At 42.6% G+C, this 16,167-nt stretch overlaps 1 non-coding gene across 1 annotated transcript; it reads left to right on the top strand.

Moving 5' to 3' along the window:
- The first annotated feature begins 4,720 nt into the window (after positions 1-4,720).
- On the top strand, positions 4,721-4,793 carry Trnat-agu (transfer RNA threonine (anticodon AGU)). The gene has a single exon. It is a non-coding gene; the product is annotated as a tRNA-Thr (tRNA).
- Positions 4,794-16,167: the final 11,374 nt, after the last annotated feature.

The following is a 16,167-nucleotide window of genomic DNA, read 5'->3' as shown; positions in this document are numbered from 1 at the left end:
GTTCGTGAGGAAAGGTTCTCTTACCGCGTTGTGTGCGGCAGTCCACCCAAGCCCGTTCTGTTGCTAAATGGATGGAAAAAATTATTATAATATTAATTATGCACGCATTACATGTTTGCAAAATATTTTAAATTTCTAATTGGAAAAAATACTAATAGCCTTAAAAACTGCCGGACACACAAACGCGCGTAAACTTAATCATTCCGGAAATCCATATTGAAAAAGCACATTAGATCTCGCAGATACTTTTTCACATTTTGCCTCATCCCCGGGACATCGTAAGAGCCACGAGACAAATGAACTCTGTCACCAGGAAGTCGTTCGACTGCCGTAAATTAACTACCCAAGATTTCTGGCAGAGTGCGGCAGCAATTAATTATTGTGGAGAGATTGTGTACCACTGTTCGTGTTTTTGTGACATGTGTGGAGTGTTTAAGGAAGGGTTCCTATTGGCCACTGGATTGAACTGCTTTGTTTTGTTTTGTTTTGTTTTGTTTGACCAAGGTGGCGGCTAATGTTAGGTAGATGCGCCGTCGGATGGCCTTGATCGCACCTGTAGCAGCACGTCACGACTGAACGAAGACTACTTTGCATAAGCATTGCAGGTCAACATTGAAAATGACGCAGGGTGAGGCAGGTCACCGCCGCTGGCTGGCTTTGTGCTGGCACCGTGAAGCAATTTACTCCAGCTTTATTTTTGTAAGTCGACCAGAAATCAGAAACAAGGAAAAACACTCCAGATTAGAAACTTTTTTGTGTCTCTATAAGGAGAAATTGCATTGAATATATATAAACATGAAGTTAAAACAGAGTATACGTGTCATTTACTTCATACAGGAAGATTTTGTGTACCCCAATGTAGATAAAAAAACGAAATTAAAATGCTAGGACTTTTTTCTTTGAGCGTCGGCGAATACCTGCATCGGGAAATGCTGGTAAAGTGGTTACTTGATAATTTATTGTCTCGTGTTTTGCCACAGAGTTTTGGAGCTTCTTTCATTCCCTAAATGTACCGTTCATTAGGGAAACACTGACGACATAGTATTTTACGTCTGTATAGAGAACAGGATTATAGAACCATATTACCAGAGAGAGAGAGAGAGAGAGAGAGAGAGAGAGAGAGAGAGAGAGAGAGAGAGAGAGAGAGAGAGAGAGAGAGAGAGAGAGAGAGAGCGTTAGTGAGGGCAGGCAGGTAATGTGACAGCCTTTGGCGGGGAAGGTGAATCCTTGTCGTATTCCTAGTGATAAGAGGAAGCTAGGCAGGAAGAGGGGACCTAAGAGGAAGGGATATACACACAGGGAACAGAGAAGAAGAGAGAGAGAGAGAGAGAGAGAGAGAGAGAGAGAGAGAGAGAGAGAGAGAGAGAGAGAGAGAGAGAGAGAGAGAGAGAGAGAGAGAGAGAGAGAGAATACTAGTTTTCCTTGGAAGAGTTACAGATATATGGCTGAAGGTATTAAAAAAGAACTAAAACGTATGATATCCTGCCCTTTTATAAACATCTTATGCCTTCCTGTGGCTTGTTTTGGTGATGTATTGGGTGCATGGTGCGGTGCCTTCCATGTGACTAGTGTAGCTGCGCTTGGTAGAGTGTATATTGACTTGCTGTGCGTCACCACGATGTTGGACAATTGACAATAGGTGAAGGAGACGGCGTGGAAGGGAGCAAGTGTCCGTTATGAAATCAGACAGATCAGTGTGTCCGGTCACCTTACAGCGCGCGCCTCGGGAATCCTGTTGTCGCCTGGGCAGTGTGTGCCAGATGGTGGAGTACATGGAGCTTATATTTAAATATTAACAGAACATAAAAATGACTGGTTGAAAGCTCACACCGTTCAGTAAAAACTTTAATTGCCAGGCGAAGTAGAATCATGATGCTTAGGGTCAGGCTGGCACTCAGTCACTCCACAGTTGTACACACATTGGGCGTGACTTATTTTTGCATATGAATGTTTTTCTAACGATGATGTGGAAAAAAAAACTCAAGAATCCTTCCTATTCTTGTATCTACTTTTGTCACGCACACGAAAATATTTATTGCTCATTGTTGCATGCGCCTAGATGTGTGACTTCCTTGCATTCATAAGCAGTAAATAATGTAGTTTTATTATGCATGACGAGTATTGACGTTAGTGACTGATTCTAATGGGGTTCGGGAACGTGGTGGTATGAGAGCCGCCGCTCAGTCACCTGTCGAGTGTGAGGCGCCTTATGTGCAGTGCTTTGCGTGGTCGACGTCAGTGTAGGAAGTTATCCCTTTACGTCACGCTCTAGATTTGCTGGTCCACACACACACACACACACACACACACACACACACACACACACACACACACACACACACACACACACACACACACACACACACACACGAGTATAGCGACAAGAACATTCCACTCAGATATATCAATGAAAGCATCTTAGGAAATAAAAGCTTCGTATGGCACTACAGCACTCGTGGGTTACTCTCGTCCTCCACACTCTACACGTGGTCTGATCCGCCTACTTCCTTGACTTCCTTTTGCGTGCCCTCTGAGATGGGGCTTCTTCCCCTCTTCTCTTTCTTCTCCTTGTGATCAGCTTCACCCATCCTGACTTTCATTTCCGCCCTCACTCTCCCTTCTTCATTCCTACATCTTCTTGCTTGACTCGCACCATTGTTCTTTTCGCCGCTTCTTGGAAACCCAACGAGGTGACGCGGTGGAAACACGCATTCCGAACTTTGTCTTCACTTAAAAGAAAAAAAGGATTTCGCAGCAGTCAACTTCAAACCGCAAGTCTCCTCACTTCTCACTCTCCTCCGCACTTTGCTTCCAGTCTCACGTAACACCTGCCACCTTTCACTGTCGGAAGGAAATTAACTCTAGAAGACCGTCCGCTTCCGAGGGACACTAAACTTACTTTCGTGTTTTTTTCTTTTTAGTTTGCTTTAGGGCTTTCATACTTAAGATTTTTAGTATCAAAAATGTACAAGAAGTGGATTATATATAAGAGTTTTTTTTTTTTATCCATAGATAGCAATAATAAATAAATAAGTAGATAAGAAATAAGTAAAGGCTCTCAGATATATTAAACACACACACACACACACACACACACACACACACACACACCATGTGCCCCAGATAAGCGAAGATTGGTGTGCTCTATTTCCCTTTGTTATGTTTCTTCCAGAGTGACGTTAAGACTTGCAAGGCTTCACTTTTTCCTACTTTCCCTTGGCCTACTCTGTCACGGGGAAACAAGGCTGCGCGGCGAGTGTGCTTCCCATGTATGCTTCATATTTATTTGGGGGATTGGTTTCTGGTACACATCGGGATACATCCACTTACATTGCCCACTGGGGGAAGTACAATGATCTGATCGTCTTCCGTGAGGTATCTTAGCTGCGTATATGGAAAGGTTGGCGTTGGGCATTATGAAGGTTCATACATTTTTTACTCTTGTCACCGGTAATGGATGGCTGCTGTGGTATTTATAGGTTAGCTCGAGGAAAATACTAGCGTGGAATATAAGTAGATGTAGCATGTTTGTCTCTTATATGGTAGATGTGGTCTAGAACAGGTGTGGTCTTTTATGCTTCTCTCATGTGGCAGGTGTAGGTTAGGATACATGTCCCCGTGTTGCAGGTGTGGCTTACTGTGCTCGTATGGCAGGTGTGGTCTACCGTTGCTGCTTTTCATCTTACTCTTGGTAGCGGTGTGTAGAGAGAAAGGTGGGAGACGGCTGGTGCGATAATTATAGAGCCTGGACGAATATAACGATTTTGCGTCATCGCGTGAAGCAACACCTCTTGTTGACGCGATGGCTTCCTGGCGCTGGTTTATTGCTTGTCATGTCCTATGTTTGTCATTCTTTTCTCGAGAATGACGTTCTTCCCACCCTGATCTGTGTGTGTGTGTGTGTGTGTGTGTGTGTGTGTGTGTGTGTGTGTGTGTGTGTGTGTGTTTATTTACTTGTCTGTCTATCTATCTGTCTATCTGTCTATCTATCTATCTGTCTGTCTATCTATCTATCTATCTTTATCCTTATTTATTTATTTATTTATTTATTTATTTATTTATTTATTTACCAAAAAAATCGCACGCTATGAAAGAAGGATGTATCTCGTAGTTATTCATAACTTCCTCATCTTCAAAGATTAGTTAATTCTCATCATCGTAAGATTGTGTTGGTGCATATCCTTGTATGGTTTTCATCCTGAATTTGATGTTTAGCTTCATCATTAATTATTTTCCCTTTTGCTGTCATGTTCTTTGTCTTTTTTTTTTTCTGTACCAAAATAATGGTACCGTTTTGTTTTGCTTATGGAAAATATTCTACGTAGTACATGCCTCTAAGCATGATAAATAGCCGTCAAAGAATTTTATGGTCAAAACATGCATTTTCCGGGACCAACGTAACATTAATTGAAGCGAAGGGGTGTTTGTCCTCGTGTGTGCCAGGCCAAGCTTTCTGGTTGGCGGCCACAGGTAATGTGATTCGCAACTTCCGATTAGATGTAATAAATGCCCTATTGGATCTTAGCCGGGATGAGGATGTAGACCCAGAGGTGTGTGTGTGTGTGTATGTGTGTGTGTGTGTGTGTGTGTGTGTGTGTGTGTGTGTGAGAGAGAGAGAGAGAGAGAGAGAGAGAGAGAGAGAGAGAGAGAGAGAGAGAGAGAGAGAGAGAGAGAGAGAGAGAGAGAGAGAGAGAGAGAGAGAGAATTTTAGTAAGAAAGAGCCTTCATAGCTCAGTGGCTAGAGCGCTGGTCTAGTAAACCAGAGGTCGGGAGTTCGATCCTCCCTGAGGGCAGAACTCATTTTTTGGCGTTTCAAATCAAGGACAATAAATCTTATGTTAGATTAAATGAATAGATTCATGAACACTTTCCTCTGCCAACGTTTTATTTTCATAAAGTAATCGTTTACCATGCTCGAGAGAGAGAGAGAGAGAGAGAGAGAGAGAGAGAGAGAGAGAGAGAGAGAGAGAGAGAGAGAGAGAGAGAGAGAGAATGTGATGCATGGTGAAGGATTCGCGCGTGGCTGCGCCATGACACCAGTGGTTCATGTTTGGAGTTAAATATTAATAAATTAAATAAAAATTAAATAAATTAAATAAATATTAAATAAAAATATTGAGGCAGTGGTGTAATTTTGTGTCATGTGCTTTATGGATGAGTTAATATTATAAAACACTTTCAATGCAATATTAGGCATGATGTACAAGTGAGAGACTGATGCCACGTACTCGGAACTCCATGCCTTGCTTTACAGGCAGGTGATGAAATACAAGGGCGCCATGACCCTAGAATACTGAGACGCCTGCCAACGGGTATCCTAACCTACTTTGACCCTCTGCGGGGTGGAGTCTGATCCAGAGCTCTGGAGATGAAACGTCTAGACCAAAGGGGCTGCGCAACACTGGCTCTCTGAGCCTTGGAGGACAAAGACCCTCTTATATGACATCTTGGGCTTAGTGTTCCTATCTCGCTGCCTGAGAGAATGGATAGCGTGTGTGCCGCCGGCATGGCTTATCTGTTGTGTGTGCAGGAGTCCCAGGAGTCCCGCAGCCGCAAGGCATTCCCAGCGGGGAGGCAGCGGACGATAACAACTACTCACAGATCCATTAATGGAAGAGGACAGCCGCTGGGCTAATGTCGGTAGTTACCCAGACCAGGAAAGTGATTGTGGCCATGTATTTGCCGGGATGAGTTCCACATTACAACAAGGTTTTCTGTCCAGAAAATTACCAGGAATCTTTAAAAAGCTGCGCTTGAGCAAACACACACACACACACACACACACACACACACACACACACACACACACACACACACACACACACACACACACACACACACACACACACACACACACACACACACACACACCATAAAAGACATTTGTACAGTCTTGGGTCGTGTTGAGAGCACCGATTACTCCCGCCGTGACTCTTGTAAGCTCCGTATTTACTTCCTTCACTAAATCAACATTACATTTTCATCCTGTTCAATTAATATTTCGTACACGTGCTCATTGCAAGTCGTGCATTGTTTCAGTCTTTCTCTCTTCCTTTCTTTTTTACGTTGTGAAGTAAGGCCATGATTTTTCACTGGGATGGTAAGAATAAAATCAGTGGCAAGTCGATTCTAAAGTAGCGACCTGTGTGAGGCAAGACATCACAGACTCCGGTGGCTGGTTGGGTTTGTGATTGAGGGGCCTTGCACAGCTTGCCAACCAGTCTGGTTTCCTTAAACAAGGTGGAGAGGAAATTGATGCGTTTTCGTGTTTATGTCTTGCAGGTTCCACATAAAATGCTTACTCTATATTCTTACCACCACTGACGAGGCAAGATGGATTATTGGCCGTCTTACATGACCAAACTGCAGTCCTTTCTTCGCACTTTCCTTTCGACAGTTGTTCATCAGAATCCTTGTCGGGAGAGATTGCGTACTATTTTCTGTGCCGAAATATTAATTAATGAAATAGTAAAAGTACTAATTATTTGCAAAAGTTATCTTGGTATACGTAATGACGATAAAACCTTTGTTTTGAGTGAATTTCGATTCATTGTCCTGACAGCGCTGAACTAACACCAAGTCGGCAAAGCCTCAAGCTTCAGAATCTGGTAAGACTGTTCTGTGCAGTCTCAGCCAGTTTCTGTATGCAGTCCTAGTCCTCCAGAGCTATTTCTTGGAGAAGAATCTAATAACTATAAAGGTTGACACATTCACGCTTGGCTAACAGTTGTCAAATTAAGAGATTCCCGCCTCAAACGCTGACGTAATTTCTTCCTTTTCTCCTGTCAAAATTTCTGCCGTTGCATGCGTTGCCATGTGGAGTAGATGGCTGCGTGCATCTTGATGTCGTGAGGAGAAATGTGAATTCGAAATTGTCCTTGTTAATATTGGGCATACCATTTATAACGACACTTGTAATGGTGTTTCGGGGAACTCGACATTGGGTTTCGGCTGTCATATATATTTCGTTGAAAGAAACGCACTTTTCAAAATAGAAAAAATATTGTTGGATAGCGTTGCCTTTGTAGTACAGGCTTAAGTGTTCTTTAGTCAGTCACCGGGAAATGGAGAAAAAAATTTAGAGATACTGAGCGCCAGTTTGTTTTTCCATTTCATGATATGTCATACCGGTGACATTGATTGCATCCCCGGGATACTTTTACTGTTATAATCTGTAGCTCTTCAGGGAGGGGGAAGGAAAGCAAACTCAGCTGAATATCCCGAGCTGTGGCAATCGTTACTGTGAAGAGTGAGCCGAGAGTGTGTCTGGAATGGAAGTAAAGAAGGGGATTTGTTGAGAGAGAGAGAGAGAGAGAGAGAGAGAGAGAGAGAGAGAGAGAGAGAGAGAGAGAGAGAGAGAGAGAGAGAGAGAGAGAGAGAGAGAGAGAGAGACTGCAGAGTTTATTAAGTTTTAGCTTGTAACACCTTCTGTAATCCGATGTCGGAGAAGAGATAAGATTGTCAGTTTGTGAGTGCTCGCTGGCTCTCTCTCTCTCTCTCTCTCTCTCTCTCTCTCTCTCTCTCTCTCTCTCTCTCTCTCTCTCTCTCTCTCTCTCTCTCTCTCTCTCTCTCTCAACAAATCCCATTCTTTGCTTCCACTGCCATTAGAGTGTGGATAGGGGAAGAAAAGTGAAAATATAATCTGTGAATGATAGTAAGAGAGTGAGAGATAGGACAACTCTGTGAAACACCGCTGTTGATATGTTTAGTATAACAACTGTTTGCCACTGCTGTGATAAGAACATAAGAAATAAGAGAAGCTGCAAGAAGCTATCAGATTTACACGTGTATGAAATATACCTGCCTATTTTCTCCTATCATCCCCATCCATAAATCCGTCTCATTTTCTCTTAAAGCTTCCTAATGTCTTAGCACTAACAACTTGATTACCGAGTCCGTTCCATTCATCTACCACTCTATTTGAGAAGCAATTTATACCTATCTCTTTTTTAAATCTTTTTTTTTAAGCTTGAATCCGTTATTTCTTGTTGGAAGGGCCGAAAAGAAATTTCGAGATGAAGGTGCAGAAAGATGGTTAAAATTTCCACAATGATGGTTTAGAAATTAGGCACTTAGAATGTGCCTTGAGATAACCTTTCAAAGTTATATACGCATCTCTCTCTCTCTCTCTCTCTCTCTCTCTCTCTCTCTCTCTCTCTCTCTCTCTCTCTCTCTCTCTCTCTCTCTCTCTCTCTCTCTCTCTCTCTGTGAAAGTTTACATCAACGTACAGGAAATAGAAAACCAGGCAAATCATGGCCTCTCGTTAATTACTTAGTTTTCATGCTGCACATTTTTACTTAACCCACTGATTGTGTACACACGCGCATGCGCACGTACGTCCACGGAAAGAAAGATGAAACAGTTTAATTTGGGGTGGCATGTCATTTCGCTGCGTTCAGTTTTACTGCTGAAGTGCTGACCCCCACCCCTCGTTTTTTTTTTTTTTTTTTTTTGACAATTGCTGTTTCATTTACTCTTTGATGTTGATTCCATTCGTAATAATACTATTGCTGCTCCTGGTGGTGATGGTGGTGGTAGTGGTGGTGGTGGTGCTGCTACCACAAACACCACCGCAACTGTTCGTTCACCACCAAGAGAAACAACAACGCCGCCACCACCACCACCACCACCACCACCAACAACAACAACAACAACAACAGAAGCAGCAGCAGCAGCAGCAGCAGCAGTAGCAGCAGCAGCAGCAGTAGCAACAGCGGCAGTAGCAGCAGCAGCAGCAGCAGCAGCAGCAGCAGCAGCAGCAGCAGTAGAAGCAACAACAAAAACAACAACAACAACAATCCATCAATAACAATAATTACAACAACAACAACAACAACAACAACAACAACAACAACTACTACTACTACTACTACTACTACTACTACTACTACTACTACTACTACTACTACTACTACTACTACTACTACCACCGCTAATACTACTGTTACTTTTTTATGTAAGAAGGGCACTGTCCAAATGCAACAGAAAGTACGAAAAAAAGGCTTACTTGAGTGTCTGCCCCCAAAGCGAGTTCAAAAAGATTAATAAAAATTTGGAGGATAATTGTCTTGAAACCTCCCTCTTGAAAGAGTTTAAGTCATGGGAAGGAGGAAATTTACTGGAAATTACCAGAAAAAGAGATCAATTAGAGAGCTGGACAGAACGGGGATGAGAGAAAGTAGAATGTCTTGTGCAGCGAAGCCACGTGAAGAGGGAAAGCATGCAGTTTGCAAGATCAGAAGAGCAGTTACCTGAAAATAGCGGTAGAGGTTAGCAAGATATGCAACATTGCAGTGATGAGAAAGCTAAAGGCAGTCAGTTATAGGAGAGAAGTTGATAACACGAAATTCTTTTGATTCCATTCCATCCAGAAGAGCGGTATAAGTGAAAGCCCCCTACATGTGAAGCGCACTCCATACAGAGATCGATAAGGTCTCTGTACAGAGTTGGCAGCTGGGAAGGATTAGGAAAGCAGGCGAAAACGACTCAGAACACCTTACCTCATAGAAGCTGTTTTAGCTAGAGATGAAAGGTGAAGTTTCCACTTCAGATTATTAGTAAAGGAACGACCGAGAATGTTCAATGTAGAAGAGGGGGACAGATGAGTGTGAAGAAGGGTGAGAAGGGTGGGATAGTTATCTACTATTTCTATTAGCATTGGTACCGTTGTTGCTATTGCTTTTTTGAATGGCCAAGAGGAAAAAAATGAGTGAAGAAAGCTTAATTTGTTGTTCATAAAAAGTCATGAAAAGAGTCCAAGATACTTATTAGTTTAGTTTTAGAGATGTCTTAAAACTTACAAATCTTAGGAAGGAGGGAAAACGGAAACAGGTCGAGTGCCGAAATTTGCCATTAAAAGGAACGAAAGACTAAAGAAACAGCGTGGCCGCGGGAGGGGACTAGCATATAATTAGTAAGTTCGGAAGAGCAGTAATCATGGACATAACATAGAAGACGAAAAGATATGTAATATAGCGTCAGTGAGTGATAGACTAATGACTGCCAGTTAAAAGAGAAAAGTTGATGAGGTTTAGATTTCACCCTGTTTTATAAGAGCTAAATTAGTTGATGCTCCTCATCCCATACAAGCACAGATAAGGGACTCGTGTACAGTTACCAGTTGGGCAAAGATATACACATCTGATGTGAGACTTGCACTGCTGTGTGGTGCAGAAACTTGGGCTCTGAGGAGGAATGACGAGAAACAACTGGAGAGGACAGAGATGAAAATGCTGCGATGGCTGATGGGAGTGTCACTGCGATAAAGAAGAAATGAAGACTTCAGAATGGAGGCAGGAGTTATATCAATAGTGCAGAAGGCGAGAGAAGCACGTTTGAAGTGGCAAAGATGATTCTTTGAAGGTGGCATGTAAGAGCCGAGTAGAGGAAGGAAGAACAAGGGGAAGACAAAGGCTTAGTAGAGAGATAGAATTTAGAGAGATGAGACAAACGAGCCCGGAGCAAGAGGACACACAAGACAGATGATATTGGCTACAAAATATAAGAGCGGGCAACGCCACTAGGGATTAATAAGGCAAAGACGAAGAAAAAGGATGAGGAAGGAGAGACGAGACGACTCATAATTTCCTGTTGCGATTTTTAGAAAAACACGGCTCTAGTATGTTCATCGTAAGTGAGTGAATTTGACGTGTGTTAATGATGAAGAAGTCATAGTTGTCTGGAGTGTTGTGTCGAGTGTGTGCAGTGAAGAACACAAGGTTTTATCTTCCTCATCCCAAAATTAAAGAAGGGTCAGTAGTTAGCGTTTAATGGCTTTTCCACTTCAACTGCTTAATTCTGCTACTACTACTCTTACTTTGTATTAAATGCTCTACACCACAAATTTGCAATACGCGTCCCCGTATGTCAAGACTCTTATAAAAAAGCTATTAAAGGGGACGAGGGTTGAGAGAAGGCTTACATCTTCCACTTTGTAGGGTAACATTTTTTTTTCCTCACAACCAAGTTACATCTCACTCCTGCCGTCTTGCATGTGGGTGAGAGGTATGCTTTGTATGTAAATGCTGTTATGGATGTAATGCAAGTTCGCAGAGTAAGTGACGCAAGTACCCGTAGTTTTGTGGCAGTAGCCGTGGTAATGGTAATTAATCATCATTCGCCTTATCGTTTGTTGTGTTCCAATGTTTTCCGTCCATCATTATGTAATATTAACAACCACCGAATAAAATATTACATGTATGTTTGTAATTTTTTTTTAACGTTTTGATTTAGTGACGCATGTGTAACGCCACTTGAAGACAATCCTTTCGTGTCTGACTTTCGTCGATGTGTGTTTGAAATAAATCTGGGTTCAAAGTGGGCGGTTGCCTGCCGTCAGTCTGTACTGTATCGAACGCCAGCAGCTTGACGGCCCTGTGGCGGGTCGTCAGCTCCCCACCTCTGCCCAGGCTGACGCAGCATTTCTAAAGCACCACCATCCCACGGGGCGGCTGCAGATGATCACGTGATAACCTTTTATATTTCAATTTCCTCTGAAGGTGCATTTGTGTTTCCCCAAAACGATCAGAATGTTTCACAGGAATTGTTAAAAAGATCTTGGCTTTTTTTTAAGGGAAATACTTGTATGTATTATATGAATCCACACATCGTTTCTACTTCTCAAACGAAGACATTCATTCCAAAGTATTCTTGAAATCTTTTCTTGATTATTTATTTAAGACAACAACACAAACTTAGTTGTGCAGCTACTTATGAATGATAATGGACATGCCTGCAGTTGGAAGCGAGAGTAAACACGAAACTCTGCATAGGAAATGTTTCCACGCATGTCCCCTAAAAAAACCAAATGAAATATGAGGAGCTTTAAAAAGAATTCTGTTTCAAATATCTTTAATCTACATTTAGCGAAGAATGGAGGAGTAGAGACGGAGATTACAGCTAGGGTGAATGCAGCAGGAAAGTGTAAGAGATATGAAGAGACTGTTTCAGAGTAGAGCACTTGGAATGAATGTTAAGAGAATGTTGTATGAAGGGACAGTAGTGCCTGCTGCATTGTTTGATGCTGAAACTTGGAGTACGAGAGTAGCAACCAAGAAGAGATTGAATGTAATGGAGATGAGATGTCGAAAGAGTATGAGTGGAGTAACTCGGATGGACAGAGTCAGAAATGAGGGAGAGAAGGAGAATTGGACGGGCAGAGCAATGTTTGCTGAGGTGGTATGGACATGTTGAGAAAATGGAGGATGATAGGCTGGTGAAAAAGATATTGAGGTAGGCAACGGATGGATAGATGGCGTAAAGGAGGCCTTAAAGGGAAGAGGACTGACGATGGAGCATAGTACAATGATGGATAGATGGCATAAAGGAGGGCTGAAAGGGAAGAGGACTGACGATGGAGTATAGTACAATGATGGATAGATGGCGTAAAGGAGGGCTGAAAGGGAAGGGGACTGACGATGGAGCATAGTACAATGATTGTGCATGACAAAGAAAATGGAAAGTAGTTGTGAGTGCGTGCGGAATGACGCTCCCCTGCGATTTCCGAGGGAGGCACCACACACTCAATGTTTCTCACAGGTGTGGGGCAATCGGGTGTGGTAGGGCAGAGTATTTGCTATAAAAGGAGCTTTTGTCCCGGACGAAACTGTCCAAGCTGTGCGACTGATCCCTGCAAAGTGAGGGCAGGAGTAGTTTCTCTTCTCCGTCGGGGGCCAAGGGGCCACGAGAGGGGTGTGAATGCATGTGAACGTGAAAATTGTGTGCCTTACCTTTTTTTGTGGTTGTATATTGCTACAAAATATGTAAATTCTGAACTTTTATATCTGAAAAATAGTTGCATTATTTTCAGTCTCATTTCCCCTCCCGTGTGAAGTCCTTGAGTTGTCCATCCCTGGGCGGGGAACAGTTTCCAAGAGAAGATAAGTTTCTGTCTCGTTTAATGCAGTAAAATGGTGGCAATAGAGATGCAGTCTCAGGTTTCCTTGTCTTCATATAAACCATGGCACTTCTCAGTAAACAGCTGTGGTTAACGCTTTTGAATCCCAAGAATAGGTACTGCCGCACCTTTTTATATCAAGTATGCTGTTGTGCGCCCGTCAAGACATGCATGCTACATACACAGGATGCTGCTATGTTAACCATGCATGCACGCACACTTGCATGCACCATGCATCCACGCACAAAGGTTCGTAGTCACGCACGCACCCTCACATGCATGTGGGCAGACAGGAGCACACACGCATGTATACGAGTAAGTGTACTTTTACACACACACACACACACACACACACACACACACACACACACACACACACACACACACACACACACACACACACACACACACACACACACACACACACACACACACACACACACACACACTCATACACACACACACACACACACACACACACACACACACTTACACACAGGCACTTGCTCAAAATAGCTCTTCAGAATAACAGTGAAAAGTTCAACATATTATCCTGCTTTAACTTCACCTTCTGATTCCTGACAGTGAAATTATTCAACAGTGAGAAAACAGTAACAAGCAAGCCTCACGCCCCATCCAGGTCCCGGAGCTCTTGTATATGGCGTGCACTGTTGCCCACTTTCTTCCTAGCTCCGGTTTTCACAGATGCTGATTATACGGAACTGCTGTAATCACGGCTTCTGCTTGCCTGTGCCTTGCATTGTTGTGACGCCGCGCGCATCCAGTACCATTAATGCCGCCTTACGTTATGTTGGGGTTCCTTCTCTAACGTGATGGCTATTGTACAAGTTTCTAGGAAAATTATTCAGTGAATATAAATATAGACTATATAATGTAAACATCGAATGCTCGTGTTTCGGATGGATCAGATGTTCTCTACGCACCGGACAGCTAATCATAAACCGATCTAAGTTGTCTAATTTATAAACGGGACTAAAGTCCGCAGCGTCCCTCGTAATGTCTTACCTCTCCTATTATGGCATTTTATGTAGCGATGTAATGCTATCATTATTCAGCGTCATGTTATGGTGTTTTATTTCGTTTTATTAATTAATTTATTTATATTACTGTGCGCGTGTGTGGAAAATGATTTTTTTTTTGTGAGCGTGGGCTTGCAAAGGAATCAGGAGCTCGCACAAATTTTTGAGTATCATATGCCTCGAATCTTGGGACACTTTGGGGCGGGTTCCTCCTCCCTGATCCGATTTATTGTGTTAAAGTGTCGGCGTCAACACACCCCGTGGAGTGCCACGTGGTGGTGAAGGCGGTGAAAAAGAGAGTGGCTTGGGTGCAGCACAAACTAGAATCGTGAGGTTAAAAAAAAAAAAAAAAAAAACTAGCCAACATCTTACCGCCCTAAATTTGTTATTCTCATGAGTATCATACAACTGTACTCAACTTTGTCCAGAGTGTGTGCATTACATTATAAAAATAGCCTTAAAGTGGGGAGATACTTTGCCGCTTCCTGCATGACTTGTTGCTTCCCGTGAATATTAGAAGTAGTGGCACGCGCTGCCATTAAACTGCCATGGCATGATGGGCGGAGGTCATTAGAAGACTCTCCTATATTGCTCTCTCTTTTCTAAAAGGGAAACCAGACAGTCTCTTTAAACTTCGATTCCCAAAGCATAAGAGAGAGAGAGAGAGAGAGAGAGAGAGAGAGAGAGAGAGAGAGAGAGAGAGAGAGAGAGAGAGAGAGAGAGAGAGAGAGAGAGAGAGAGAGAGAGAGAGAGAGAGAGAGTTAGTTTTGGCTTTAATGTATATTGACTCAGAGAATTATGAATACCAGTCATTTGTCCCTATAAAAATACTATTTCTGCCTTAAATAAACACGTTCGCCTCCAGTCTTCCGCCTGTAACACGTACGCCGCGGCGGCCCCACACCACCCTGCTTTTCGCCCTAGAGGAGGCATATTAGGGAGTCCCGGAGCACGAGATCTATGAAATTTACATTCTTATGGCTTACGAGGGCGAATGCCATCTTTTATTCAGATCTGCTTTCCCAAAGGAAGAAAGTTTGAGGTGGGTGTGAGATGAGCATTCTTTTCCCGCAGTCCCTGAGGAGGGGAGGTGCCGCTGATCACTGCCTGGCTTGCGGCGCGGGGAAGGCTTAATGGGTGGCCCGGCGGAGAGGATTAAAGGTGTCTCAGGGAAGGGTTGCTGTGTCTGCGCAGCTGCTGCTTCTCTGCGGGGAAGGAACGCAGGTGAGATGGAGAGATTTTACACTGTGTATTTTTAAAACATTATTGTCACTGTTATTATTATTGTTTTTACCATTATTATTATTATTATTATTATTATTATTATTATTATTATTATTATTATTATTATTATTATTATTATTAATCACTTTGTTATGCCTAAGAACTAAGCAAATAAGTTTGTTTTATCTGTTTTCTTTTTTTTTTCTTTTAATAATTTCAGTCAGTGTAGTTTTAGCATAACTGAAATGTCCATCTACTGGAAATAAGGTAACCTTACAACTGATACTACAAGAGGCAGCATTACTGTGACTTGTGGGAGAAATTTCCGGTCTCCTATGGAGAGGATGCTGGCGCGTAGCTTACATATATTTAATGACCTCACTCGTTAATACACCAGCGTGTATTAACGTTTTCCATTAAGTGGAGTACATATGCGATCACCGCCGATCGTTAGGTGGCGGCGTGGAGGGCAGTATGCAGGGGGAGTGGTGCTAAGGTCACTGCAGATCAAACTTACTAAATTGTATTATCAAGGCTGAATCTTCAATATTAGCAGATAACTAAAAAGCAGTCTTTAATGAGCCTCAAAACTGTTCGCTGGGTAGCACACTTGCATCCATCACAATTATGAGCGCAAATTGCTTTGATTCGCAATGCTATCAGTTTCATCACTCAAGCAGCCAGTCAGACAGGCAGGCTGTGAGTTTAATGCTGGATGTCCCGGGGTGCCATTCATAGGAACGCTTTCCAACCGAAACCGCCAAATTTTTCTTAGGAGCAATTTTATGATTAAATTTATTTAGAAATTGGCAGTGTTTGTTAGTAATCATGACTCATCCCGTGCATAAGCTATAGTTTGTAAGAGGCAACACCACACCCAGGATTTGTCATGACTATTTGGTGCATGGAACAGCTGACCTCACTCCACAACTTGAACACTAATGCTTATGAATATGTTAACAATTTTTATGAAACGCTGAACTCATATCTTTTGCTTCTCCTCCGAA

This window comes from Scylla paramamosain, chromosome 17 (genome assembly GCF_035594125.1).
Source record: "Scylla paramamosain isolate STU-SP2022 chromosome 17, ASM3559412v1, whole genome shotgun sequence".
NCBI lineage: Eukaryota > Metazoa > Arthropoda > Malacostraca > Decapoda > Portunidae > Scylla > Scylla paramamosain.
The sequence above is the reverse complement of the archived record's forward strand: the minus strand, read 5'-3'. Positions and strand labels throughout refer to the sequence as shown.